Here is a 13,597-nt window from a genome sequence, read left to right on the forward strand (position 1 = left end):
TGAGCTCTTTGAAACGAGATAGTTTCTACTAACAGAGAAGATAGATCAGTGAAAACAGTGTGAGACATTAACAGGGTGTTAATAGCTGTGTGTGTGTGTGTGTGTGTGTGTGTGTGTGTGTGTGTGTGTGTGTGTGTGTGTGTGTGTGTGTGTGTGTGTGTGTGTGTGTGTGTGTGTGTGTGTGTGTGTGTGAGAAAAGAGATGGATTGCACAGCACAAACATTTTTGTTGGGGAGGGGTAAACAGGAAATGGTTTTAACCCCCAGAAGACCTACATAATATGAACTTCCTGTCATGCTGCTGCTCCTCTGACATTCCACACACGTTACTCACACACACACACACACACACACACACACACACACACACACACACACACACACACACACACACACACACACACACACACACACACACACACACACACACACACACACACACACACACACTCGTGCTCCCCCATATAACGTTTTTAACATGAGGATGTGTGTGTGATACTCACCTCTCTGCATGCTGGTCTGACATCTGTAATATAACACACAGACATTACAACAGCTTCAATGAGCCTCACTACAAAGTGGTAACAGTACAGAATGTTTGATGCTGACACAGGAGGTGTTCTGGTGTTCAGTTTATGTTGGTTTCCTTTAACCATGAAGCTAAATGGACTCCACTTATATGACGTGTTTATACCTTAACAGAAAAAACCCATTCACACTCACACTCACACTCACAGTGACAGCATGGCATGGAGGGATTTGTTTTACTGATCCAAATGAATGATGAAACTTTATGAATCCAGTTTCACAGTGAATATGTATGAAATTAAAAAACATAACACACCAGATGATGGAATATGTTTTTAAAGAAAGAACATATTCCAGAGAAGCTGCAGGCTTGTGGTGGAACTAAACAGGACTAACACATTTGATGATGGTTTGTCGGTTTTGTTTAATCTGTAACTATGTTGCCCTGAATTATGGCACGAGTCTGGGAAACAGCTAAAGCTGTGGACTTCAAAGTGTGAGAGGAGGCAGTGTTGGAAATAGCTTCCTGTGATCTCAGTCGATGAGATGTTGTTCTGAAAGATAACAAGCCTCTGTGGGAACTGTTCTGGATTCATATCAAATGTACACACTATATTCAATCCTTATGGGGCACTTTTATTTTTTGAAACCAACAAAAGCTGAAGTGCAAATCATTCAACACCGTGTAGAGTCTTAGAGTTGTTCTCTCTTACCCAAAGTGCCGGCTGTTGGATCTCCATCTTTGACCTCCATTATCTCAACAGCAACACCTGGTAGAAGATATATGTGTCAATAAACTCATGGCTCTGAGGTTCCTCTGAGTACAACCACTGATACTCCAACAGATATCGGCTATATCACAGAGTACATCAAAGAGAGAGAGAGACGTACAAAGACAGAGGAGAGAGAGAGAGAGAGAGAAACAGGAAAGAGACACAGAGAGAGAGAGAAAGAGAGACAGAGAGAGAGACAGAGAGAGAGAAAGATAGAGAGACATATGAAGACAGAGGGAGAGAGAAAGATAGAGAGACATATAAAGACAGAGGGAGAGAGAGAGAGAGATAGAGAGACATATGAAGACAGAGGGAGAGAGAGAGAAAGATAGAGAGACATATGAAGACAGAGGGAGAGAGAGAACAGCTGGGAGTTTTCCAAGAATGCTGGGACTCTGCTCTGGAAACTCCCAGTCTGCCCATATAAGGAGCGAGCCAGCCTTTTTTATTTTGGGGATCGTGGAAAATGGGATTGCTGCTTTGGATAAACATTCCCTCTCCCAGTCTGTGATCGCTCCCACTGATAGTCCCCCCCCGACCCCCTCCCCCTCCGACCCCCTCCCCCTCCTTCTTCCTCCAGCTGGCTACATTCATTCCCTTTTCTAGTCACAGCGGGGAGAGACTCACTTAAAAGGCAGCGGAGGGAGAGGAGGCCTTTATCTCACTCCGTCCTTCTCCCTCTGCCTGGACCCAACAAGTCCATATTAAGAAGAAAGACCTGCACTCCCTCTATCTCTCTCTCTCTCACACACACACACACACACACACACACACACACACACACACACACACACACACACACACACACACACACACACACACACACACACACACACACACACACACACACACACACACACACACACATCTGCCCTCTCCCAGCCTGACTGTGTGTGTGATCATCATCATCATCATCATCATCATCAAATACACTTTGTTGTGTGTAACTGTTCAGTATGCATTCTGGTGTCAGTTTAAACTGGTTCTGATGAGGGTTTGTAACGTAAGAAGCTGTGAGTAGAGGTTTTAAATGCAAAGATGTTTGTTTGCATGATAGAATTGTATTCAATTACGACATACAAAATAAGTTATGGAGTGTGTGGAGGTGTGAAGATGTGATTGTGAAGAGAATCCGCCCGTACCTCCATCAGTAGAGTGAGTTTCAGTAATGGGTTTTCTTCAGTACCAAAAAGGGGGTTGAGATTAAACCAGAGTCCAGTCTATATTCTTAAAGGAATAGTTCAACATTTTGAGGTGTACGGTTAATGAGATGCCACCCTCATGTGTATGTGTTGAGCACACACCTACCAACACCTCGTTGTATCTCGTAGAGGGACATGGTGGGTCTAGCTGGCGAAGCCTCTCAGGCTCTGGATAGACCCTCTCATCTCATTCTTGGTAAACAAGCAAAAAACCTGTATCTGTCAAAATATTGAATTATTTTGAATCACTCGTTGAGACGGGGCTCTGTTATTTGTTCCTACTCCCTAATGTGACATGTTCACGTCATGAGCTGTGGTGTAGTCTTTTCTGGACAGACTGGGGACGAATCCTGGTGATTTCTGTTAAACTCCAGATGAGCTTTGAGCTTGGAAATTACAGCATTTCACAGAGAACTTTATTTATCCTAAACCATGGGTAACTTATTACAACATCCATGCCCATCTGAAACCAGAAACCAGTCCATGCACTGTACACTGGGTCTAGAAGAACCAGTAGAGATACTTGCTGTCATTCTTGTGCTTTGGAACACTCTTTTGTAAATCTGTTCAGAGTCCTCAGTGAGGGAAACGTTCACATTAAACCCCTTTCTGCTGGTGGCCAGAGACATGTTCCTGGTTCATTCTGGGCTCCAGAGCAAAGGGGGGCCCTGGAATCCCTTTCCAGGGATGTATCATTTAAGAGCAGCTGGTTGGCTGCTGTTAGGGGTCTGAACTTTATGGCAGCTGTTTGTAATATAAAGGTAATGATAAAACACAATATGAAGTGACTGCGGCTAAAACAGAACAATGACTCATTTAAAGGTCCATTCTTTGCTGTGAGAGATGGTTGGATAGACAAGGAACATCTGTAATGGATTCTTATTTCGAGAATTACATTTAATTGACGTCTCCTTTATGGGTTACTGACAATGTGTTACTATGTACCAAATCGATTCAAATCTTAACTGTGTTTTAGATATAAAGGTCTGGATGACAGATTTCTTTTGACAGCTCAACCAGGACAAAACAGAAGTACTAATAATGTTTACTTATAATGTGTCAAAGGCTCAGAGAGAGAAACGAGCTGCCAAAATGAATGCTTTAGGACTCATTGTAAGAAAAGAAGCAAGATATATTGGTCTTCTTTCTGCTCTACCAAAGCATACAATAAGCCAGCTACAATTCCTTCATAATGCTGTGAGCAACTATTACGCTTATTTAATTTTTTTTGGTGTGCATTAGTCTCTTTGTCTTCTCTCCTTTTCTGTCTTGTCAATGTGTTACTGGCCATGTGCTCCTGTATGATCTGGGACAGACAACAATGTACTGCTCTGGGCTGGTGTGTAACGCAATCTGGCACATAACTAACCCAACAATAGTTTTATTTTATGCATGAAGTACCAGAAAAGAAATTCCCTTCATCTCCATTTCTCATTATTCTGATCATGGCCAATTAAAAGTAGAAATCAACTGAGCATGGTTATTACTGTAAAGGATGGGCTGAACTAAGTTATGCTGTTAAACAGTAAAGTCCTGAGACGTGTGCTTCTCCCTGAGCTCTGGCCAGACTTCGTCTTTTAATTTTCTCTCACAACTAAAGGAGGATTTCACCACACAACTGTTTCCAGAGAGAACAGGAGGCAGATAAAGCATCAGCACAGCCACTGTATCAATACTGCCTGATTGGCTCAGTATTACTCTATAATAACTCCCTATAAAAAACTAAATACTAAACTAAAAACACAAAATGTCCACATGTTTAATTTAATGTCATAGCAATAAAGCTGATTTGAATCATTTGAATCAGAATGTGACGTCTCTGTGATGGAGGACGGTTTACAGTCCAGACAGTCACAGTCTGACTGCAGGCCACCAGTCCTGAGCGGGAACTACATGTGTGTGTGTGTGTGTGTGTGTGTGTGTGTGTGTGTGTGTGTGTGTGTGTGTGTGTGTGTGTGTGTGTGTGTGTGTGTGTGTGTGTGTGTGTGTGTTTAGACAGGCTGTGATAACAGTCAAAGCCAATCTCTCCTGTTGAGCCAAACATTGCCTAATATGGTCTTCTTTCTCTTTCCCCCTGGCTCTGTAAATCACACACAGGAAGCCCTTTCTCCATTTACTCTGACTGTCACACACACACACACACACACACACACACACACACACACACACACACACACACACACACACACACACACACACACACACACACACACACAGCTGAGTGACTCCTGTGTAATGTGAAAACATTTTTATTTTAAAGCTTTAGGAAAATCTCACAGATGAGTAGAGTCACTAAGAGAGTGAAAAAGAGTGAGCTGTAAGTACTCCACTGATTGAAGAGCCAAACACGATGTCAGAGTCCATCAGACAGAACGGACCACGTACATATTAAAGTGACGTAAAAGTGGGACTTAAAATCAATTACCAAAAATGGCAATGCTGAACTGTACTCCGGTCTAAACCTGAACCCTGATCAAACAACCCTCCCTCCTAAGACATTACGTTCCCATTCAACTAAACATGTTCTCAGTTACATTAAGGGGGAAATGTATTTTCTCCTGGTTTATGGCTTTAAACCCGTATCGTTGTAAATTGTAACGAAAACAAAGCAAAAAGGCCAATAAACAGCTTGGTAACGTGTGGTCAAAATGTTTTGGCTATTTTAGCCACATAGTAACATTCAACGTTAACATAACGTCAAAATAAGTCAGCGTGGACTTTTGGTTTCACACAGAACACAAACAGTGGGTCTCCTGGGTGAAAGTCCTGTATTTGTTTGAATTTAAGAGGATAATTAGATAAGACTAAGCTGAAGAGAGTTAAGGCTGAACGCTGCAGGGTCAGACACTGTGAACAGGTTTGTATGCAAGCAGTGAAACCACAGGCCAGGAGTAAAGGTTTAAAACAGGTGACATGTCGGCTGAGCTGTCAATGAGGAAGCAATTTAAATATCAGGTGATGTTGACTCATATGAGATGGTAGTGTGTGAATCCAGCATGTCACTTCTGTCTATAGGGAAAGCTTTTGTCATGTTGACCCTGGGGGGGGGGCTTGATCAGTCATTACAGATATCAGTTAACATCCAACAGACAGTCAGACTAGAGTCCTTCAGATGGAGAAGAACAAAGATTCAGAAGGTGCATTGCTCCTGCATGGTGAGGATCCACTCATCTATTCAAATGGAAGTGTGCCGTTCTCTCTCTTTTTGTTACAACCTCTCCTTCCCTACACTTCTCTCACCTTCCATACGCCTCTCCTCTCCCCCTCCCCCCCCTCCCCCCTCCCTCCCCCTCTCCCCCTTTTCCCATGTGAAATTGACCCTGGGAATCACGGTCTGTTGGTCCCAGAGGGGGTCTGGCGTTAGTGTGTGTGTGTGTGTGTGTGTGTGTGTGTGTGTGTGTGTGTGTGTGTGTGTAAGGGGTTATGTGAAAGTCCTCCTAACCCAGTGCCCCCAAGACTTTTGACCGCTGTGTAAATAAATACAGCATTTCCTCCTCTCTCCTCCCTCCTCACACTTTTCTCATGTCCGTTCCCGTCCTCAGCAGGACATGGGGCTTGACAACACATCTTTTAGAAGCTGGATCTGGGAACGGGGACGCCTATAAGACACTTTGTTACATTAACATTAACCTCAACCCCTCAGACTCACTGGCCAGCAGCCAAGACCTCACGTTAAAGCTACAGAAATGACAGGAAATTAGGATTCAAGAGCATAACATGTGACTGCCTCATTGTACCAGCAGCTACTAACAGACACAGTTTCATCAGTGGTTGGTTTCAGCTGGTTTAGAGCCATGATGTACACAACAGAAGAAAAATGTGTGTGTGTGTGTGTGTGTGTGTGTGTGTGTGTGTGTGTGTGTGTTAGTGTTAGTGGTGCTCCTACCTGGTGTGTTGTCTCCTGATGTCCTCCTCCATCATCTGAAGACACACAGCAGCGTCCTGAGGAAACAGACACGAGACATTATTTGTACATGTTTGTGTGTATATGACGAGCAGTAGTTCCCTCTTCCTCTAACACCTACTGCTTATAAAGATGTTGTCCAGGTCGTGACCTTGGTCCCATTCATTGATGCAGGTCTACTGTGTGACATGACACCCTGTGTGAGATCAGCAACACTGTAGAGGTGGCTGTGTTTCTTTCACATTTAAGGCCAGCACACTTTTCTTTACAAAGTCCCCTCCCTCCTAGTGAGCTGAATTTGGAGATTCTACATCAGTGGCCAACCTGTTGGACCGGTGACACCCCGAAACAAAGCCATGTCTACTGTCTTCTGTGACACCTTGTCTCAGGTTACATGTATCCACTCTTCACGATCAGTTCAACCAGAGAGGGATTTTTGCTCCTTTGAGAATATTACAGTACCAGTCAAAAGTTTGGACACACCTTCTCATTCAATGGTTTTTCTTTATTTTATTAGTATTTTTTTCTACATTGTAGATTAATATTGAAGACATCCAAACTATGAAGGAACACATATGGAATTATGTGGTAAACAAACAAATGCTCAACAAACCAGAATATGTTTTATATTTTAGATTCTTCAAAGTAGTTGAATGAGAAGGTGTGTCCACACTTTTGACTGGTACTGTATCTGTCTGGAAAATGTGATTATTGACACCAAAAATTCAAGATTTATAACAAATTCTGAAACAGAAGTACATTTTGATAGGCAGAAATTCTCCTTTTTTATACTTCCCTATCGTGTTAATCTCCTTATGGCCAGTTGAATTTATCTTGCAACCCTTTTGTTAAGTCCATACCCCAATCAAAATAACCTCTGACTCTGAAAGGTAGTGTGTATGTGGTTCTATGTGTGTTTGCCCTGTAAAGCTAGTAATGTAGGTCCATTCCATGCTGGTTCAGTTACAGTCCGGTCCAGTTCTTCTCTTTACCTCACAGAATGAGCAGAGCACTGTAGACCAGATTCACTCTCGGTCACATGAACTTTGCATTTATTAAAAGTACACTATGGTGTTTTGGACTTTTGAATGAATTTTTCTGACCCTCCACATTACTTTTCGTTTTGCAGTTAGTCACTGTTTGAGGCCCAAACACACGGTGTGATGACAGCAAGCTTTCGTGTTTGCTGCACGTCACACTGTGTGAGGTGGGTTTACTAAAAACTTGGGTGCAGTCTATGCCAGACTGATGTCAGTTTGGAGGCATGTCTGCTGAATCCTGTTTCCACGAAAAGAATCAGACGCTGAGACAGCTCGTGAACTCACATGTGCGCTCACGTCGGCCTTGGACAGGGCTCCTATGCATTATCTCATGCTGTGTTATACACCTGAGTTGTAGCAGAGGTCACATTGTGAGCCAACCTATAATCCAGCCATCAGTGGACGTGTCCCTGAGGCTGGTATCAAATTATTTTACTGTTTCACTCGTGAAGGTAACTTTTGTAGCACGGGCCCAATGACACAGTGTGGAGCTCCTTCAGTAGACATCCGCCTCACTGCTGTGAAACAGAGACCTAATCGGCGTTTGAATGCCATGCAGACGTTTCTAATAAATTTACAAAAAACTTACTTTGACAACATCCAAGCATGATGACATCACAATTCAAATGAATAAGATCATACCTTATTCTGAGCTGGGAGCTGTCTTCTGCAGCAGCTGGCCTGATGAGGCTTCTTGAGGCTTGTCCTCTCCACTGGCAGGTTCAACTTCAAAAGGCTTTTCTTTCACTTGTCTGTCTGCTATAAAGCTGCGATGCATTAGTGGTGAGTCTAAGAGCAGGATTGTCCACCACATCCCTCTAAAGCTTCAGTAGTTTCACACTAAGCCCAAGTTCAAATCACACTGAAATAGGGTTGCTCATCAGTGTGGGACACCCTCTGCTCTCTGTGTGTGTCTCTCTTATGAAGCAGATGGACTGCCAAGCCATGCATTCCACTGTTACCTTGTATGGTCAATGAAGGGGCGGGACTTACACCAGGGAATGCCCCCTCTAAACATGACTGATTGGCTGATGTCAGACGAACCAAGAAGCCTCAACAAGTGACCTGTAGAGTCTGTCTGGGAAAGATGGGGGGACTGGAGAGACTGAGGGATAAACAGAGAGCTGAAGGGAATGAGAAAAGAGAGGGAGTGAAAGAGGGAGAGAAGGGGGGACTAAGGGGGGAGGAGGCGAAGTAGAAGGAGGCAGAAGCTGAGAAACAAAGGGGATGGGGAGAGGGAAGGGGAGGAGGCAGAGAAGGAGAGGAGGGAAGGAATGGAAAGGAGAGATGAGGAAAAAAGAGTAGAAGGGAAGAAAGGGTGAACAGAGAAATGGAAAAGAGGAGGAGTATGTGTTGTGTGTGTGTGTGTGTGTGTGTGTGTGTGTGTGTGTGGGGGGGGGGGGGTATTTTCCTCAGTGAATGAAAAAAAGCGTCTGAAAATTTTCATATTTCTTCTAAATTTGGGCCTTTTCTGCATCAGGCAGCTGACTGGACTGGACAGCAAACTGAAACACCATGTGGAACTTATTACAGCGCTGAAATACAGAGAGAGAGAGACAGAGAGAGAGACAGAGAGAGAGAGACGGAGAGAGAGAGAGACAGAGAGAGAGGGAGAGACACACACAGACAGACATATTTGCGTATGATAACACTGCTGAGGGTGAGACTGGTTCAGTGGTTAGTGCTATTGGCTCTTGGCTGTAACTTTTGGAGTGTACATGTTCTCCCCGTGCCTTCTCCAGCCCTGTCCCTTCCCAGAGCAGACACATGAATAGCCCTTATTTAAATCATTAAGTGCTAAAAGTTGTGAAATGCACTCCTATCTGAATCTGGAGTGATTGTCCTTCCTCCGTTCATGTGAATGAGCCTGAGGAGGACGCGAGACGCTGGGAGGCGGGGCTAAAGAAAACATTGGTGTCCATGCTCTTTGGGCCCCATAATGCCAAAGATCCAGGTATGGTCGTATGAATTCTATATTTGGAAGTCAAATGTTTTTCGCTTTATGTGCCCAGAGATACTTTCTCCCACCGCCTCTGACTCTGTTCCAGTTCTCTTTATACATCCATGGTTTTGAAGACTCGAGTTTTGCGTTCTGGCCGTTGCCATCTTGGTTTTTAGAACCACAACTGAAACCAGAGGATGGAGCGTAAACACGGACAACATCGGTACCCGATCTACAGACGCCCCAAATATAATATTATACTAGTTTTATTCTAGAGTTCTATGATCTTTTGGCTTTCATTACAACTTGCTTTGGTAGACTCCTGTTTTAGGTGATTTTAACATGTAGACAGTTTGAAATGTTTCAAGTCATTTGAGGGTCCCACTCACTTGAAGGGACACACCCTGGACATTGTTCTATCCTCTGGAAGCGTTGATCTCCATGAGGTTAGTTTATGTGTTTCTGTCCACCAGGCTAAATCATTTTTAAGGCCCTTTTACCTCCTACTCCCACTACTTATATTTCTTCTTGTGTTTCTTCAATACCAACTCTGCTGACAGCTTTCATAAGGCCGTCACCACGGCATCTACACACAGCATTAACCAAAAAACTAAAATGTCTGCAGATGATTTACTAAATAACTTCAATAATACATATAAAGTTGTAAAACCTGTAGAAATCCGGCGAGTCAAACCAACTAGCAGGTGTAGCACATTAATACCAGAGAAATGAAAAGAAAATGGGATCTCAGAAAGAGATAAAAGATTAACAGTAGATGCCACATGCAAGTTCATCTTTGGAAAGCTGTTACCTGAAAGTTAAATTGAGATGCAGCTCAGCAGTGTGTCAACTTGTTCTAGTCATGAATCAGAGATTAACAATAGTAAAAATAAATGTGAAAGTGTTAAGAGTGGCCATCTGAAGGCCGTCACCATGCTCACCATGTCTAGTAGCTCATATGTTACCAGTATCTTCACCACCATGTCCTCTGGGAGACAGTGATGTTGTCCAGGATCAGCTGCGAGGACAGTGTTGTCCCACTATTCTGTCCATTGTAAGTAGCTCTCTGTCCACTGTTTGTGTTCCCTCCTGCATGAAGCACTCATTAGTGCATCCACTTCTCAAGAAACCTAGTCTTGACCCTCTAGATTAAAATATAATTTAGACCCATTTCTGCTTTTATTGAACGTTTTGGAGGAGTTGTAGAGTTAAAGTGAACAATCACAACATCTTTGATTCATTTCAAACTGTTTTCCTCACAGCACCAAAACTCCCCTCCTTAAGGAAACAAACAATTGTTTACTCTCAGCTGATCCTGAATATGTTTGATTTGAATTCTTCTTGAGCATTTCCATAGTTGATCGTTCTATTCTGTTGGATCGCCTTGAAAAGTGTGTTGGCATCAGGGACACTGGGCAAGACTAGTTCAAATCCTTTTCATCAAACAGAATCTTTTAGTAGCGGTCAGTGATGCCTCCTCTCCTCGGTGGCCCATGTGACTGTGGTGTTTCCCAAGGCTCCATCCTTGGCCCCCTGTTGTTCTCTGTATACATTCTGCCACTGGGACATACAAAAGCACAATATTCAGTACCATTGTTACATCCCACACACATTTATGTCCCATAAAAAAAGACTATTTTTTATCAGCTACCCAACGTTTTCTTCAGCTAAATGAAAAAAAATCAGGAATCATTTGTTTTGGTGGTCCAAACTCTTTCCTAATGTTAACAGAACATCTCATCAGCCCTGTTTTAAGTGGTTACCAGTACGATTTAGAATTTAACTGAAGATTTTACTGATGACTTCACAGTTCAGCTCCCAGATATAATGCTGAATTTCTGCTCCGCTATAAGCCAGAGGGCAGGGCTCTGCTAAAGAGTCGAGGTTGGACAATGATATAAAACTTTGGGAACCTACTGTGTGTCTCTAGCTCACTCTGAAGGGCATTGTTTCTGATCTAGATGCAAGCGGTTCTCGCTGTCAGTGTTTTTAAACTATAACGTTTAGTTGGAATATTTGGACATATTGTGCTCATCAGTACAATCCATTTTAATCTGATCTTTTCAAGCAATTGTGTCACTACACTGCTATATGTGTGTGTGTGAGGGGGGAGGGGGGGGGGGGGGGGGGGGGCAGGTATGAACTCTTCTCTCTGTCTCTTGTGTCTTAATAAGGTAATGTTTGGAGATGGTTCACTGTTTACAGCAGCAGACAAGACCGGGCTATTAGTGATGGCAACCAAGCATGGACACCCACACACACACATACACATACACATACACACGCACACGCACACACACACACACACACACACACACACACACACACACACACACACACACACACACACACACACACACACACACACACACTTACATTACCCTTTACTAGATACAATGAGTCCACATCAGAAGTAAATGTTATATAAATCTCCCAGAGTGTTTGCAGTCTTTTCCCTCATATGGAGAGCAGTCCTGTCCACTAATCTGTACAAACATCTACTGATCTGTAACATGCAAAGTAAAAGACTGACACTAATGAAATGTAGGAGCGATTGGAAACAAAATACAACACTTGCTGATTTATTTCTGGAGAGAAAAAACAAACTGTATGTAGAAAGTGTGACCTTTTGGCCCCGAACTGAGGCTTCCAGACTGAGCTTCCCCTGTGGCTCTGTGCTGCTTCCAGCCACCTTCAGCACATACACACCCTCAGCTAGTTAGTGTGCTTTTCAGATCGGCCAGCCCTCGCAAAGATGGTGGAATGTGGATGCAGCCTGAGATGGAGGACTGGACCAGAACATCCACGGCACAACACATTCTCGCTGCTAACTCGTCAAATCCCGGCGTGGCCCTATGCTTCAAACTATGTTGCTCTGGGAACCCCTCTAGCGCCAGCTATGAAGAAATAAACTTCTTCGTTCACAGGAAAAGTACAGTCTCTGCTTTTCACACGCATCCAGTGTCTTTCAAAATAAACTTCCAAGTAGGTTTAATACATTTTTGGATTTAGGCAACAAAAGTATTTGGTTAGACTTTGAAAAATGGAGGATTGGATTTAAATAAGCACGTTAGTTACATGAGAAAAGTATGCTTTTTACATTACTTAAGTAGGCCTATTTGGCATTAGTTCTGTACGTAAATTATGTAGCAAAAGAAGGGTCAAAATAGTTAACGCTGACTTGGTTTCAGCCGGGTACAAACAGCGGTCTCCTGGGTGAAAGTGACATTCTATCCACCCTGACATCGGTATTTCACGAGTGGATCCAAATCTGCATCAATAAATTCATACTTTCAGTGGAAAGGAGTTGCCAACACTGGGCTGGGTTTTTTAGGTTGGATACCTTTTAAAGCGTAGTCCTGCTAGTTTCTCAAGATAAGCAAGCCGAGCTTTAAATGGTCAGTGAGTTATGAACAGGATCACTTGGAGTTATATGCCCACATCATTTATATTTGGTTGTAATTGCGCATTGCAAAAGGCCAAGTATCAACCTTATTAGTACCTTCACCTAGATGTATTCAGATACCAGTTAACCACATGGTAAACCAGGACCAAACTGAGGTACAGAGGCTCAGAGAGAGACCGGCCTCTAAACTGAAGGAACTCAGTATCGAGCAGCGGGGCCCAAAAACTCAGAGTCATCATGGACTCTAAATGTAACCTTCAGGGCCCCAAAAAGCTTTTGATCAAGAAGAAGAGCACACATCACGCCTGATTAAGAATCGCGACAGTGTCTACCTGGGGGCGGCTGTGGCTCAGTGGAGAGCAGGGTCGTCCTCCAATCAGAGGATCGGCGGTTCGATCCCTGGCTCCGGCAGTCCATGTCGATGTGTCCTTGGGCAAGACACTTAACCCTGAGTTGCTCCCGAAGGCTGTGCCATCGGTGTATGAATGGGTGTGAATGATTAGAGAGACCCTGATGGGCAGGTGGCACCTTGCATGGTAGCTCCTGTCATCAGTGTATGAATGGGTGTGAATGGGTGAATGATTAGTAATGTAAAAGCGCTTTGAGTGGTCGGAAGACTAGAAAAGCGCTATACAAGTACAGTCCATTTACCATTTACCTGTCATCTGTTTAGCATTTATTTCAATTATTATTTGATTAATTTCTTGGTTTAAATATCACTAATGGTCTCGCTCCAGACTACTTGACTGACATTGTTTTAAGATATTCACCCACTAGATCCGTCGAGTCCTCTGGTTGTGTCT

The 13,597-nt window shown here is 43.4% G+C and overlaps 1 long non-coding RNA gene across 1 annotated transcript; it reads right to left on the reverse strand.

Annotated features, from left to right (window-relative positions):
• Positions 1 to 270: 270 nt before the first annotated feature.
• On the reverse strand, positions 271 to 8,332 carry LOC129090402 (uncharacterized). The gene is made up of 3 exons (XR_008531192.1): positions 8,089 to 8,332; positions 6,389 to 6,444; positions 271 to 1,297 (listed from the first exon to the last, which is right to left on the reverse strand). It is a non-coding gene; the product is annotated as an uncharacterized LOC129090402 (long non-coding RNA).
• Between the last annotated feature and the right edge of the window lie 5,265 nt (positions 8,333 to 13,597).

This window comes from Anoplopoma fimbria, chromosome 4 (genome assembly GCF_027596085.1).
Source record: "Anoplopoma fimbria isolate UVic2021 breed Golden Eagle Sablefish chromosome 4, Afim_UVic_2022, whole genome shotgun sequence".
Taxonomy (NCBI): Eukaryota; Metazoa; Chordata; class Actinopteri; order Perciformes; family Anoplopomatidae; genus Anoplopoma; species Anoplopoma fimbria.